The sequence below is a fragment of the Gasterosteus aculeatus genome, chromosome 2 (assembly GCF_964276395.1).
Source record: "Gasterosteus aculeatus chromosome 2, fGasAcu3.hap1.1, whole genome shotgun sequence".
In the NCBI taxonomy this organism is placed as follows: Eukaryota; Metazoa; Chordata; class Actinopteri; order Perciformes; family Gasterosteidae; genus Gasterosteus; species Gasterosteus aculeatus.
Window position 1 is genome coordinate 21721958 of NC_135689.1, and position 9879 is coordinate 21731836.

The 9879-nt window shown below is 44.4% G+C and overlaps 39 non-coding genes and 3 pseudogenes across 39 annotated transcripts; all 42 read left to right on the top strand.

The window, feature by feature from the left end:
• The first annotated feature begins 107 nt into the window (after nucleotides 1-107).
• On the top strand, nucleotides 108-226 carry LOC144405072 (5S ribosomal RNA). Its single transcript, XR_013467014.1, has one exon. It is a non-coding gene; the product is annotated as a 5S ribosomal RNA (ribosomal RNA).
• A 117-nt stretch (nucleotides 227-343) lies between these two features.
• LOC144390905 (5S ribosomal RNA) lies at nucleotides 344-462 on the top strand. Its single transcript, XR_013454720.1, has one exon. It is a non-coding gene; the product is annotated as a 5S ribosomal RNA (ribosomal RNA).
• Nucleotides 463-578: 116 nt separating this feature from the next.
• On the top strand, nucleotides 579-697 carry LOC144396953 (5S ribosomal RNA). Its single transcript, XR_013459099.1, has one exon. It is a non-coding gene; the product is annotated as a 5S ribosomal RNA (ribosomal RNA).
• A 116-nt stretch (nucleotides 698-813) lies between these two features.
• Nucleotides 814-932, top strand: LOC144401210 (5S ribosomal RNA). Its single transcript, XR_013463145.1, has one exon. It is a non-coding gene; the product is annotated as a 5S ribosomal RNA (ribosomal RNA).
• A 117-nt stretch (nucleotides 933-1049) lies between these two features.
• On the top strand, nucleotides 1050-1168 carry LOC144395410 (5S ribosomal RNA). The gene has a single exon (XR_013457544.1). It is a non-coding gene; the product is annotated as a 5S ribosomal RNA (ribosomal RNA).
• A 116-nt stretch (nucleotides 1169-1284) lies between these two features.
• Nucleotides 1285-1403, top strand: LOC144397653 (5S ribosomal RNA). The gene has a single exon (XR_013459799.1). It is a non-coding gene; the product is annotated as a 5S ribosomal RNA (ribosomal RNA).
• A 117-nt stretch (nucleotides 1404-1520) lies between these two features.
• Nucleotides 1521-1639, top strand: LOC144398566 (5S ribosomal RNA). Its single transcript, XR_013460713.1, has one exon. It is a non-coding gene; the product is annotated as a 5S ribosomal RNA (ribosomal RNA).
• Nucleotides 1640-1755: 116 nt separating this feature from the next.
• Nucleotides 1756-1874, top strand: LOC144401211 (5S ribosomal RNA). The gene has a single exon (XR_013463146.1). It is a non-coding gene; the product is annotated as a 5S ribosomal RNA (ribosomal RNA).
• Nucleotides 1875-1991: 117 nt separating this feature from the next.
• LOC144399891 (5S ribosomal RNA) lies at nucleotides 1992-2100 on the top strand (annotated as a pseudogene).
• Nucleotides 2101-2216: 116 nt separating this feature from the next.
• Nucleotides 2217-2335, top strand: LOC144398094 (5S ribosomal RNA). The gene has a single exon (XR_013460241.1). It is a non-coding gene; the product is annotated as a 5S ribosomal RNA (ribosomal RNA).
• Nucleotides 2336-2452: 117 nt separating this feature from the next.
• On the top strand, nucleotides 2453-2571 carry LOC144390908 (5S ribosomal RNA). Its single transcript, XR_013454724.1, has one exon. It is a non-coding gene; the product is annotated as a 5S ribosomal RNA (ribosomal RNA).
• A 116-nt stretch (nucleotides 2572-2687) lies between these two features.
• On the top strand, nucleotides 2688-2806 carry LOC144401212 (5S ribosomal RNA). The gene has a single exon (XR_013463147.1). It is a non-coding gene; the product is annotated as a 5S ribosomal RNA (ribosomal RNA).
• Nucleotides 2807-2923: 117 nt separating this feature from the next.
• LOC144397884 (5S ribosomal RNA) lies at nucleotides 2924-3042 on the top strand. Its single transcript, XR_013460031.1, has one exon. It is a non-coding gene; the product is annotated as a 5S ribosomal RNA (ribosomal RNA).
• Nucleotides 3043-3158: 116 nt separating this feature from the next.
• LOC144405073 (5S ribosomal RNA) lies at nucleotides 3159-3277 on the top strand. Its single transcript, XR_013467015.1, has one exon. It is a non-coding gene; the product is annotated as a 5S ribosomal RNA (ribosomal RNA).
• Nucleotides 3278-3394: 117 nt separating this feature from the next.
• Nucleotides 3395-3513, top strand: LOC144390912 (5S ribosomal RNA). The gene has a single exon (XR_013454733.1). It is a non-coding gene; the product is annotated as a 5S ribosomal RNA (ribosomal RNA).
• Nucleotides 3514-3629: 116 nt separating this feature from the next.
• Nucleotides 3630-3748, top strand: LOC144395411 (5S ribosomal RNA). Its single transcript, XR_013457545.1, has one exon. It is a non-coding gene; the product is annotated as a 5S ribosomal RNA (ribosomal RNA).
• Nucleotides 3749-3864: 116 nt separating this feature from the next.
• On the top strand, nucleotides 3865-3983 carry LOC144395412 (5S ribosomal RNA). The gene has a single exon (XR_013457546.1). It is a non-coding gene; the product is annotated as a 5S ribosomal RNA (ribosomal RNA).
• A 116-nt stretch (nucleotides 3984-4099) lies between these two features.
• LOC144401214 (5S ribosomal RNA) lies at nucleotides 4100-4218 on the top strand. The gene has a single exon (XR_013463149.1). It is a non-coding gene; the product is annotated as a 5S ribosomal RNA (ribosomal RNA).
• Nucleotides 4219-4335: 117 nt separating this feature from the next.
• LOC144395413 (5S ribosomal RNA) lies at nucleotides 4336-4454 on the top strand. The gene has a single exon (XR_013457547.1). It is a non-coding gene; the product is annotated as a 5S ribosomal RNA (ribosomal RNA).
• A 116-nt stretch (nucleotides 4455-4570) lies between these two features.
• LOC144401779 (5S ribosomal RNA) lies at nucleotides 4571-4689 on the top strand. The gene has a single exon (XR_013463714.1). It is a non-coding gene; the product is annotated as a 5S ribosomal RNA (ribosomal RNA).
• Nucleotides 4690-4806: 117 nt separating this feature from the next.
• LOC144390914 (5S ribosomal RNA) lies at nucleotides 4807-4925 on the top strand. The gene has a single exon (XR_013454735.1). It is a non-coding gene; the product is annotated as a 5S ribosomal RNA (ribosomal RNA).
• A 116-nt stretch (nucleotides 4926-5041) lies between these two features.
• On the top strand, nucleotides 5042-5160 carry LOC144398479 (5S ribosomal RNA). The gene has a single exon (XR_013460626.1). It is a non-coding gene; the product is annotated as a 5S ribosomal RNA (ribosomal RNA).
• A 117-nt stretch (nucleotides 5161-5277) lies between these two features.
• Nucleotides 5278-5396, top strand: LOC144397885 (5S ribosomal RNA). Its single transcript, XR_013460032.1, has one exon. It is a non-coding gene; the product is annotated as a 5S ribosomal RNA (ribosomal RNA).
• Nucleotides 5397-5512: 116 nt separating this feature from the next.
• On the top strand, nucleotides 5513-5631 carry LOC144405074 (5S ribosomal RNA). Its single transcript, XR_013467016.1, has one exon. It is a non-coding gene; the product is annotated as a 5S ribosomal RNA (ribosomal RNA).
• A 116-nt stretch (nucleotides 5632-5747) lies between these two features.
• Nucleotides 5748-5866, top strand: LOC144401790 (5S ribosomal RNA). The gene has a single exon (XR_013463725.1). It is a non-coding gene; the product is annotated as a 5S ribosomal RNA (ribosomal RNA).
• Nucleotides 5867-5983: 117 nt separating this feature from the next.
• On the top strand, nucleotides 5984-6102 carry LOC144397383 (5S ribosomal RNA). Its single transcript, XR_013459529.1, has one exon. It is a non-coding gene; the product is annotated as a 5S ribosomal RNA (ribosomal RNA).
• Nucleotides 6103-6219: 117 nt separating this feature from the next.
• Nucleotides 6220-6338, top strand: LOC144399164 (5S ribosomal RNA). The gene has a single exon (XR_013461309.1). It is a non-coding gene; the product is annotated as a 5S ribosomal RNA (ribosomal RNA).
• A 117-nt stretch (nucleotides 6339-6455) lies between these two features.
• Nucleotides 6456-6574, top strand: LOC144398568 (5S ribosomal RNA). Its single transcript, XR_013460715.1, has one exon. It is a non-coding gene; the product is annotated as a 5S ribosomal RNA (ribosomal RNA).
• Nucleotides 6575-6690: 116 nt separating this feature from the next.
• On the top strand, nucleotides 6691-6809 carry LOC144401215 (5S ribosomal RNA). The gene has a single exon (XR_013463150.1). It is a non-coding gene; the product is annotated as a 5S ribosomal RNA (ribosomal RNA).
• Nucleotides 6810-6926: 117 nt separating this feature from the next.
• LOC144399996 (5S ribosomal RNA) lies at nucleotides 6927-7035 on the top strand (annotated as a pseudogene).
• Nucleotides 7036-7151: 116 nt separating this feature from the next.
• LOC144401216 (5S ribosomal RNA) lies at nucleotides 7152-7270 on the top strand. The gene has a single exon (XR_013463151.1). It is a non-coding gene; the product is annotated as a 5S ribosomal RNA (ribosomal RNA).
• A 117-nt stretch (nucleotides 7271-7387) lies between these two features.
• LOC144399892 (5S ribosomal RNA) lies at nucleotides 7388-7496 on the top strand (annotated as a pseudogene).
• A 116-nt stretch (nucleotides 7497-7612) lies between these two features.
• On the top strand, nucleotides 7613-7731 carry LOC144401803 (5S ribosomal RNA). Its single transcript, XR_013463737.1, has one exon. It is a non-coding gene; the product is annotated as a 5S ribosomal RNA (ribosomal RNA).
• Nucleotides 7732-7848: 117 nt separating this feature from the next.
• LOC144390918 (5S ribosomal RNA) lies at nucleotides 7849-7967 on the top strand. The gene has a single exon (XR_013454745.1). It is a non-coding gene; the product is annotated as a 5S ribosomal RNA (ribosomal RNA).
• Nucleotides 7968-8083: 116 nt separating this feature from the next.
• On the top strand, nucleotides 8084-8202 carry LOC144397697 (5S ribosomal RNA). The gene has a single exon (XR_013459844.1). It is a non-coding gene; the product is annotated as a 5S ribosomal RNA (ribosomal RNA).
• Nucleotides 8203-8319: 117 nt separating this feature from the next.
• Nucleotides 8320-8438, top strand: LOC144398187 (5S ribosomal RNA). Its single transcript, XR_013460334.1, has one exon. It is a non-coding gene; the product is annotated as a 5S ribosomal RNA (ribosomal RNA).
• A 116-nt stretch (nucleotides 8439-8554) lies between these two features.
• On the top strand, nucleotides 8555-8673 carry LOC144398344 (5S ribosomal RNA). Its single transcript, XR_013460491.1, has one exon. It is a non-coding gene; the product is annotated as a 5S ribosomal RNA (ribosomal RNA).
• A 116-nt stretch (nucleotides 8674-8789) lies between these two features.
• On the top strand, nucleotides 8790-8908 carry LOC144401217 (5S ribosomal RNA). The gene has a single exon (XR_013463152.1). It is a non-coding gene; the product is annotated as a 5S ribosomal RNA (ribosomal RNA).
• A 117-nt stretch (nucleotides 8909-9025) lies between these two features.
• LOC144398216 (5S ribosomal RNA) lies at nucleotides 9026-9144 on the top strand. The gene has a single exon (XR_013460363.1). It is a non-coding gene; the product is annotated as a 5S ribosomal RNA (ribosomal RNA).
• Nucleotides 9145-9261: 117 nt separating this feature from the next.
• On the top strand, nucleotides 9262-9380 carry LOC144395414 (5S ribosomal RNA). The gene has a single exon (XR_013457548.1). It is a non-coding gene; the product is annotated as a 5S ribosomal RNA (ribosomal RNA).
• A 116-nt stretch (nucleotides 9381-9496) lies between these two features.
• LOC144401815 (5S ribosomal RNA) lies at nucleotides 9497-9615 on the top strand. Its single transcript, XR_013463749.1, has one exon. It is a non-coding gene; the product is annotated as a 5S ribosomal RNA (ribosomal RNA).
• Nucleotides 9616-9732: 117 nt separating this feature from the next.
• Nucleotides 9733-9851, top strand: LOC144395415 (5S ribosomal RNA). Its single transcript, XR_013457549.1, has one exon. It is a non-coding gene; the product is annotated as a 5S ribosomal RNA (ribosomal RNA).
• The last annotated feature ends 28 nt before the right edge of the window (nucleotides 9852-9879 follow it).

A 9879-nucleotide genomic window follows, 5' to 3' on the forward strand; every position in this document is an offset into this window, starting at 1 on the left:
CGATCTGTAAAAGACACAGAGAAGGCCTTAGAAAGTGACTCCATTTCATTGTCAAAACTACAAAACCTTTGACACATTTTAAAAGATTAGGAAGAGGACATACAGTTGCTTACGGCCATACCTCTCTGGCTCCGCCTGATCTCGTCAGATCTCAGAAGCTAAGCAGAGTAGGGCCTGGTTAGTACTTGGATGGAAGACCGCCTGGGAATCCCAGGTGCTGTAAGCTTTTTCATTTCTCTCTCTGGAAGAAATCGAGAAGGCATTAGAAAGTGACTCCTTTTTCATTATCTAAACTCCAAAACCTTTGACACATTTTAAAATATTAGGAAGAGGACATACAGTTGCTTACGGCCATACCTCTCTGGCTTCGCCTGATCTCGTCTGATCTCAGAAGCTAAGCAGAGTAGGGCCTGGTTAGTACTTGGATGGAAGACCGCCTGGGAATCCCAGGTGCTGTAAGCTTTTTCATTTCGATCTGTAAAAGACACAGAGAAGGCCTTAGAAAGTGACTCCATTTAATTGTCAAAACTACAAAACCTTTGACACATTTTAAAAGATTAGGTAGAGGACATACAGTTGCTTACGGCCATACCTCTCTGGCTCCGCCTGATCTCGTCTGATCTCAGAAGCTAAGCAGAGTAGGGCCTGATTAGTACTTGGATGGAAGACCGCCTGGGAATCCCAGGTGCCGTAAGCTTTTTCAATTCTATTTGTAAAAGACACAGAGAAGGCCTTAGAAAGTGACTCCATTTCATTGTCAAAACTACAAAACCTTTGACACATTTTAAAAGATTAGGAAGAGGACATACAGTTGCTTACGGCCATACCTCTCTGGCTCCGCCTGATCTCGTCTGATCTCAGAAGCTAAGCAGAGTAGGGCCTGGTTAGTACTTGGATGGAAGACCGCCTGGGAATCCCAGGTGCCGTAAGCTTTTTCATTTCTCTCTCTGGAAGAAATCGAGAAGGCCTTAGAAAGTGACTCCTTTTTCATTATCAAAACTCCAAAACCTTTGACACATTTTAAAAGATTAGGAAGAGGACATACAGTTGCTTACGGCCATACCTCTCTGGCTCCGCCTGATCTCGTCTGATCTCAGAAGCTAAGCAGAGTAGGGCCTGGTTAGTACTTGGATGGAAGACCGCCTGGGAATCCCAGGTGCTGTAAGCTTTTTCATTTCGATCTGTAAAAGACACAGAGAAGGCCTTAGAAAGTGACTCCATTTCATTGTCAAAACTACAAAACCTTTGACACATTTTAAAAGATTAGGAAGAGGACATACAGTTTCTTACGGCCATACCTCTCTGGCTCCGCCTGATCTCGTCTGATCTCAGAAGCTAAGCAGAGTAGGGCCTGGTTAGTACTTGGATGGAAGACCGCCTGGGAATCCCAGGTGCCGTAAGCTTTTTCATTTCTCTCTCTGGAAGAAATCGAGAAGGCATTAGAAAGTGACTCCTTTTTCATTATCAAAACTCCAAAACCTTTGACACATTTTAAAAGATTAGGAAGAGGACATACAGTTGCTTACGGCCATACCTCTCTGGCTCCGCCTGATCTCGTCTGATCTCAGAAGCTAAGCAGAGTAGGGCCTGGTTAGTACTTGGATGGAAGACCGCCTGGGAATCCCAGGTGCTGTACGCTTTTTCATTTCGATCTGTAAAAGACACAGAGAAGGCCTTAGAAAGTGACTCCATTTAATTGTCAAAACTACAAAACCTTTGACACATTTTAAAAGATTAGGTAGAGGACATACAGTTGCTTACGGCCATACCTCTCTGGCTCCGCCTGATCTCGTCTGATCTCAGAAGCTAAGCAGAGTAGGGCCTGGTTAGTACTTGGATGGAAGACCGCCTGGGAATCCCAGGTGCCGTAAGCTTTTTCATTTCTCTCTCTGGAAGAAATCGAGAAGGCATTAGAAAGTGACTCCTTTTTCATTATCAAAACTCCAAAACCTTTGACACATTTTAAAAGATTAGGAAGAGGACATACAGTTGCTTACAGCCATACCTCTCTGGCTCCGTCTGATCTCAGAAGCTAAGCAGAGTAGGGCCTGGTTAGTACTTGGATGGAAGACCGCCTGGGAATCCCAGGTGCTGTAAGCTTTTTCATTTCGATCTGTAAAAGACACAGAGAAGGCCTTAGAAAGTGACTCCATTTCATTGTCAAAACTACAAAACCTTTGACACATTTTAAAAGATTAGGAAGAGGACATACAGTTGCTTACGGCCATATCTCTCTGGCTCCGCCTGATCTCGTCTGATCTCAGAAGCTAAGCAGAGTAGGGCCTGGTTAGTACTTGGATGGAAGACCGCCTGGGAATCCCAGGTGCCGTAAGCTTTTTCATTTCTCTCTCTGGAAGAAATCGAGAAGGCATTAGAAAGTGACTCCTTTTTCATTATCTAAACTCCAAAACCTTTGACACATTTTAAAATATTAGGAAGAGGACATACAGTTGCTTACGGCCATACCTCTCTGGCTTCGCCTGATCTCGTCTGATCTCAGAAGCTAAGCAGAGTAGGGCCTGGTTAGTACTTGGATGGAAGACCGCCTGGGAATCCCAGGTGCTGTAAGCTTTTTTATTTCGATCTGTAAAAGACACAAAGAAGAACTTAGAAAGTGACTCCATTTCATTGTCAAAACTCCAAAACCTTTGACACATTTTAAAAGATTAGGTAGAGGACATACAGTTGCTTACGGCCATACCTCTCTGGCTCCGCCTGATCTCGTCTGATCTCAGAAGCTAAGCAGAGTAGGGCCTGGTTAGTACTTGGATGGAAGACCGCCTGGGAATCCCAGGTGCCGTAAGCTTTTTCATTTCTCTCTCTGGAAGAAATCGAGAAGGCATTAGAAAGTGACTCCTTTTTCATTATCAAAACTCCAAAACCTTAGACACATTTTAAAAGATTAGGAAGAGGACATACAGTTGCTTACGGCCATACCTCTCTGGCTCTGCCTGATCTCGTCTGATCTCAGAAGCTAAGCAGAGTAGGGCCTGGTTAGTACTTGGATGGAAGACCGCCTGGGAATCCCAGGTGCTGTAAGCTTTTTCATTTCGATCTGTAAAAGACACAGAGAAGGCCTTAGAAAGTGACTCCATTTCATTGTCAAAACTACAAAACCTTTGACACATTTTAAAAGATTAGGAAGAGGACATACAGTTGCTTACGGCCATACCTCTCTGGCTCCGCCTGATCTCGTCAGATCTCAGAAGCTAAGCAGAGTAGGGCCTGGTTAGTACTTGGATGGAAGACCGCCTGGGAATCCCAGGTGCTGTAAGCTTTTTCATTTCTCTCTCTGGAAGAAATCGAGAAGGCATTAGAAAGTGACTCCTTTTTCATTATCTAAACTCCAAAACCTTTGACACATTTTAAAATATTAGGAAGAGGACATACAGTTGCTTACGGCCATACCTCTCTGGCTTCGCCTGATCTCGTCTGATCTCAGAAGCTAAGCAGAGTAGGGCCTGGTTAGTACTTGGATGGAAGACCGCCTGGGAATCCCAGGTGCTGTAAGCTTTTTCATTTCGATCTGTAAAAGACACAGAGAAGGCCTTAGAAAGTGACTCCATTTAATTGTCAAAACTACAAAACCTTTGACACATTTTAAAAGATTAGGTAGAGGACATACAGTTGCTTACGGCCATACCTCTCTGGCTCCGCCTGATCTCGTCTGATCTCAGAAGCTAAGCAGAGTAGGGCCTGGTTAGTACTTGGATGGAAGACCGCCTGGGAATCCCAGGTGCTGTAAGCTTTTTCATTTCGATCTGTAAAAGACACAGAGAAGGCCTTAGAAAGTGACTCCATTTCATTGTCAAAACTACAAAACCTTTGACACATTTTAAAAGATTAGGAAGAGGACATACAGTTGCTTACGGCCATACCTCTCTGGCTCCGCCTGATCTCGTCTGATCTCAGAAGCTAAGCAGAGTAGGGCCTGGTTAGTACTTGGATGGAAGACCGCCTGGGAATCCCAGGTGCTGTAAGCTTTTTCATTTCGATCTGTAAAAGACACAGAGAAGGCCTTAGAAAGTGACTCCATTTCATTGTCAAAACTACAAAACCTTTGACACATTTTAAAAGATTAGGAAGAGGACATACAGTTGCTTACGGCCATACCTCTCTGGCTCCGCCTGATCTCGTCTGATCTCAGAAGCTAAGCAGAGTAGGGCCTGGTTAGTACTTGGATGGAAGACCGCCTGGGAATCCCAGGTGCCGTAAGCTTTTTCATTTCTCTCTCTGGAAGAAATCGAGAAGGCATTAGAAAGTGACTCCTTTTTCATTATCAAAACTCCAAAACCTTTGACACATTTTAAAAGATTAGGAAGAGGACATACAGTTGCTTACGGCCATACCTCTCTGGCTCCGCCTGATCTCGTCTGATCTCAGAAGCTAAGCAGAGTAGGGCCTGGTTAGTACTTGGATGGAAGACCGCCTGGGAATCCCAGGTGCTGTAAGCTTTTTCATTTCGATCTGTAACAGACACAGAGAAGGCCTTAGAAAGTGACTCCATTTCATTGTCAAAACTACAAAACCTTTGACACATTTTAAAAGATTAGGAAGAGGACATACAGTTGCTTACGGCCATACCTCTCTGGCTCCGCCTGATCTCGTCAGATCTCAGAAGCTAAGCAGAGTAGGGCCTGGTTAGTACTTGGATGGAAGACCGCCTGGGAATCCCAGGTGCCGTAAGCTTTTTCATTTCTCTCTCTGGAAGAAATCGAGAAGGCATTAGAAAGTGACTCCTTTTTCATTATCTAAACTCCAAAACCTTTGACACATTTTAAAATATTAGGAAGAGGACATACAGTTGCTTACGGCCATACCTCTCTGGCTTCGCCTGATCTCGTCTGATCTCAGAAGCTAAGCAGAGTAGGGCCTGGTTAGTACTTGGATGGAAGACCGCCTGGGAATCCCAGGTGCTGTAAGCTTTTTTATTTCGATCTGTAAAAGACACAAAGAAGAACTTAGAAAGTGACTCCATTTCATTGTCAAAACTCCAAAACCTTTGACACATTTTAAAAGATTAGGTAGAGGACATAAGGTTGCTTACGGCCATACCTCTCTGGCTCCGCCTGATCTCGTCTGATCTCAGAAGCTAAGCAGAGTAGGGCCTAGTTAGTACTTGGATGGAAGACCGCCTGGGAATCCCAGGTGCCGTAAGCTTTTTCATTTCTCTCTCTGGAAGAAATCGAGAAGGCATTAGAAAGTGACTCCTTTTTCATTATCAAAACTCCAAAACCTTAGACACATTTTAAAAGATTAGGAAGAGGACATACAGTTGCTTACGGCCATACCTCTCTGGCTCTGCCTGATCTCGTCTGATCTCAGAAGCTAAGCAGAGTAGGGCCTGGTTAGTACTTGGATGGAAGACCGCCTGGGAATCCCAGGTGCTGTAAGCTTTTTCATTTCGATCTGTAAAAGACACAGAGAAGGCCTTAGAAAGTGACTCCATTTCTTTGTCAAAACTACAAAACCTTTGACACATTTTAAAAGATTAGGAAGAGGACATACAGTTGCTTACGGCCATACCTCTCTGGCTCCGCCTGATCTCGTCAGATCTCAGAAGCTAAGCAGAGTAGGGCCTGGTTAGTACTTGGATGGAAGACCGCCTGGGAATCCCAGGTGCTGTAAGCTTTTTCATTTCGATCTGTAAAAGACACAGAGAAGGCCTTAGAAAGTGACTCCATTTCATTGTCAAAACTACAAAACCTTTGACACATTTTAAAAGATTAGGAAGAGGACATAGAGTTGCTTACGGCCATACCTCTCTGGCTCCGCCTGATCTCGTCAGATCTCAGAAGCTAAGCAGAGTAGGGCCTGGTTAGTACTTGGATGGAAGACCGCCTGGGAATCCCAGGTGCCGTAAGCTTTTTCATTTCTCTCTCTGGAAGAAATCGAGAAGGCATTAGAAAGTGACTCCTTTTTCATTATCAAAACTCCAAAACCTTTGACACATTTTAAAAGATTAGGAAGAGGACATACAGTTGCTTACGGCCATACCTCTCTGGCTCCGCCTGATCTCGTCTGATCTCAGAAGCTAAGCAGAGTAGGGCCTGGTTAGTACTTGGATGGAAGACCGCCTGGGAATTCCAGGTGCCGTAAGCTTTTTCATTTCTCTCTCTGGAAGAAATCGAGAAGGCATTAGAAAGTGACTCCTTTTTCATTATCAAAACTCCAAAACCTTTGACACATTTTAAAAGATTAGGAAGAGGACATACAGTTGCTTACGGCCATACCTCTCTGGCTCGGCCTGATCTCGTCTGATCTCAGAAGCTAAGCAGAGTAGGGCCTGGTTAGTACTTGGATGGAAGACCGCCTGGGAATCCCAGGTGCTGTAAGCTTTTTCATTTCGATCTGTAAAAGACACAGAGAAGGCCTTAGAAAGTGACTCCTTTTTCATTATCAAAACTACAAAACCTTTGACACATTTTAAAAGATTAGGTAGAGGACATACAGTTGCTTACGGCCATACCTCTCTGGCTCCGCCTGATCTCGTCTGATCTCAGAAGCTAAGCAGAGTAGGGCCTGGTTAGTACTTGGATGGAAGACCGCCTGGGAATCCCAGGTGCTGTACGCTTTTTCATTTCGATCTGTAAAAGACACAGAGAAGGCCTTAGAAAGTGACTCCATTTAATTGTCAAAACTACAAAACCTTTGACACATTTTAAAAGATTAGGTAGAGGACATACAGTTGCTTACGGCCATACCTCTCTGGCTCCGCCTGATCTCGTCTGATCTCAGAAGCTAAGCAGAGTAGGGCCTGGTTAGTACTTGGATGGAAGACCGCCTGGGAATCCCAGGTGCCGTAAGCTTTTTCATTTCTCTCTCTGGAAGAAATCGAGAAGGCATTAGAAAGTGACTCCTTTTTCATTATCAAAACTCCAAAACCTTTGACACATTTTAAAAGATTAGGAAGAGGACATACAGTTGCTTACAGCCATACCTCTCTGGCTCCGTCTGATCTCAGAAGCTAAGCAGAGTAGGGCCTGGTTAGTACTTGGATGGAAGACCGCCTGGGAATCCCAGGTGCTGTACGCTTTTTCATTTCGATCTGTAAAAGACACAGAGAAGGCCTTAGAAAGTGACTCCATTTAATTGTCAAAACTACAAAACCTTTGACACATTTTAAAAGATTAGGTAGAGGACATACAGTTGCTTACGGCCATACCTCTCTGGCTCCGCCTGATCTCGTCTGATCTCAGAAGCTAAGCAGAGTAGGGCCTGGTTAGTACTTGGATGGAAGACCGCCTGGGAATCCCAGGTGCCGTAAGCTTTTTCATTTCTCTCTCTGGAAGAAATCGAGAAGGCATTAGAAAGTGACTCCTTTTTCATTATCAAAACTCCAAAACCTTTGACACATTTTAAAAGATTAGGAAGAGGACATACAGTTGCTTACAGCCATACCTCTCTGGCTCCGTCTGATCTCAGAAGCTAAGCAGAGTAGGGCCTGGTTAGTACTTGGATGGAAGACCGCCTGGGAATCCCAGGTGCTGTAAGCTTTTTCATTTCGATCTGTAAAAGACACAGAGAAGGCCTTAGAAAGTGACTCCATTTCATTGTCAAAACTACAAAACCTTTGACACATTTTAAAAGATTAGGAAGAGGACATACAGTTGCTTACGGCCATACCTCTCTGGCTCCGCCTGATCTCGTCAGATCTCAGAAGCTAAGCAGAGTAGGGCCTGGTTAGTACTTGGATGGAAGACCGCCTGGGAATCCCAGGTGCCGTAAGCTTTTTCATTTCTCTCTCTGGAAGAAATCGAGAAGGCATTAGAAAGTGACTCCTTTTTCATTATCTAAACTCCAAAACCTTTGACACATTTTAAAATATTAGGAAGAGGACATACAGTTGCTTACGGCCATACCTCTCTGGCTTCGCCTGATCTCGTCTGATCTCAGAAGCTAAGCAGAGTAGGGCCTGGTTAGTACTTGGATGGAAGACCGCCTGGGAATCCCAGGTGCTGTAAGCTTTTTTATTTCGATCTGTAAAAGACACAAAGAAGAACTTAGAAAGTGACTCCATTTCATTGTCAAAACTACAAAACCTTTGACACATTTTAAAAGATTAGGAAGAGGACATACAGTTGCTTACGGCCATATCTCTCTGGCTCCGCCTGATCTCGTCAGATCTCAGAAGCTAAGCAGAGTAGGGCCTGGTTAGTACTTGGATGGAAGACCGCCTGGGAATCCCAGGTGCCGTAAGCTTTTTCATTTCTCTCTCTGGAAGAAATTGAGAAGGCCTTAGAAAGTGACTCCTTTTTCATTATCAAAACTCCAAAACCTTTGACACATTTTAAAAGATTAGGAAGAGGACATACAGTTGCTTACGGCCATACCTCTCTGGCTCCGCCTGATCTCGTCAGATCTCAGAAGCTAAGCAGAGTAGGGCCTGGTTAGTACTTGGATGGAAGGCCGCCTGGGAATCCCAGGTGCTGTAAGCTTTTTCATTTCGATCTGTAAAAGACACAGAGAAGGCCTTAGAAAGTGACTCCATTTAATTGTCAAAACTACAAAACCTTTGACACATTTTAAAAGATTAGGTAGAGGACATACAGTTGCTTACGGCCATACCTCTCTGGCTCCGCCTGATCTCGTCAGCTCTCAGAAGCTAAGCAGAGTAGGGCCTGGTTAGTACTTGGATGGAAGACCGCCTGGGAATCCCAGGTGCCGTAAGCTTTTTCATTTCTATCTGTAAAAGACACAGAGAAGGCCTTAGAAAGTGACTCCATTTCATTGTCAAAACTACAAAACCTTTGACACATTTTAAAAGATTAGGTAGAGGACATACAGTTGCTTACGGCCATACCTCTCTGGCTCCGCCTGATCTCGTCTGATCTCAGAAGCTAAGCAGAGTAGGGCCTGGTTAGTACTTGGATGGAAGACCGCCTGGGAATCCCAGGTGCCGTAAGCTTTTTCATTTCTCTCTCTGGAAGAAATCGAGAAGGCATTAGAAAGTGACTCCTTTTTCATTATCACAACTCCAAAACCTTTGACACATTTTAAAAGATTAGGAAGAGGACATACAGTTGCTTACGGCCATACCTCTCTGGCTCCGCCTGATCTCGTCTGATCTCAGAAGCTAAGCAGAGTAGGGCCTGGTTAGTACTTGGATGGAAGACCGCCTGCGAATCCCAGGTGCTGTAAGCTTTTTCATTTCGATCTGTAAAAGACACAGAGAAGGCCTTAGAAAGTGACTCCTTTTTCATTATCAAAACTCCAAAACCTTTGACACATTTTAAAAGATTAGGTAGAGGACATACAGTTGCTTACGGCCATACCTCTCTGGCTCCGCCTGATCTCGTCTGATCTCAGAAGCTAAGCAGAGTAGGGCCTGGTTAGTACTTGGATGGAAGACCGCCTGGGAATCCCAGGTGCTGTAAGCTTTTTCATTTCGATCTGTAAAAGACACAGAGAAGGCCTTAGAAAGTGACTCCATTTCATTGTCAAAACTACAAAACCTTTGACACATTTTAAAAGATTAGGAAGAGGACATACAGTTGCTTACGGCCATACCTCTCTGGCTCCGCCTGATCTCGTCAGATCTCAGAAGCTAAGCAGAGTAGGGCCTGGTTAGTACTTGGATGGAAGACCGCCTGGGAATCCCAGGTGCCGTAAGCTTTTTCATTTCTCTCTCTGGAAGAAATCGAGAAGGCATTAGAAAGTGACTCCTTTTTCATTATCAAAACTCCAAAACCTTTGACACATTTTAAAAGATTAGGAAGAGGACATACAGTTGCTTACGGCCATACCTCTCTGGCTCCGCCTGATCTCGTCTGATCTCAGAAGCTAAGCAGAGTAGGGCCTGGTTAGTACTTGGATGGAAGACCGCCTGGGAATCCCAGGTGCTGTAAGCTTTTTCATTTCGATCTGTAAAAGACACAG